This window comes from Camelina sativa, unplaced genomic scaffold (genome assembly GCF_000633955.1).
Source record: "Camelina sativa cultivar DH55 unplaced genomic scaffold, Cs unpScaffold08530, whole genome shotgun sequence".
NCBI lineage: Eukaryota > Viridiplantae > Streptophyta > Magnoliopsida > Brassicales > Brassicaceae > Camelina > Camelina sativa.
In genome coordinates, this window is record NW_010929593.1 from 1 (window position 1) to 430 (window position 430).

Below are 430 nucleotides of genomic sequence, written 5' to 3' on the forward strand. Positions count from 1 at the left end.
TTCAGGGGCATGTATTGAACTTGAACACGGCCTGGTTTGTTCTCTTTCCTTCTTTTGTTGTTTCTATTTTGTACTTGGAACTTTGAGGGGGACATGTTTATCACAAATAAAGACAACATCTTTGTTTCTCTCTCGTTGCACTTTTGTCACTTGTTTAGTTAAAGTAGAGGTTGTTTCAAAATCTCAGGTGAATTGTGGAGCGGACCTCGCTATTTTGTTTGTGGACACACTAGTTAAAGCCAAGTCTCCTTGCAACGATGAAACTCTCGGTTAGTTTCATCCAATATATAATTGCTTTTTTGACCTATTGCTGTTTTCGGGTATACTGAATATATATTTTACCGTCAGATCGTATCAGGGGTATGTACAAATTGTTTCCTCGTGTTCCCGTACCACCTCATTTGGTAGACGTGAGCGACGATGAAGATGT

The 430-nt window shown here is 39.3% G+C and overlaps 1 long non-coding RNA gene across 1 annotated transcript; it reads left to right on the forward strand.

Moving 5' to 3' along the window:
• On the forward strand, positions 1-430 carry LOC104775088. The gene is made up of 3 exons (XR_765686.2): positions 1-34; positions 188-269; positions 349-430. It is a non-coding gene; the product is annotated as an uncharacterized LOC104775088 (long non-coding RNA).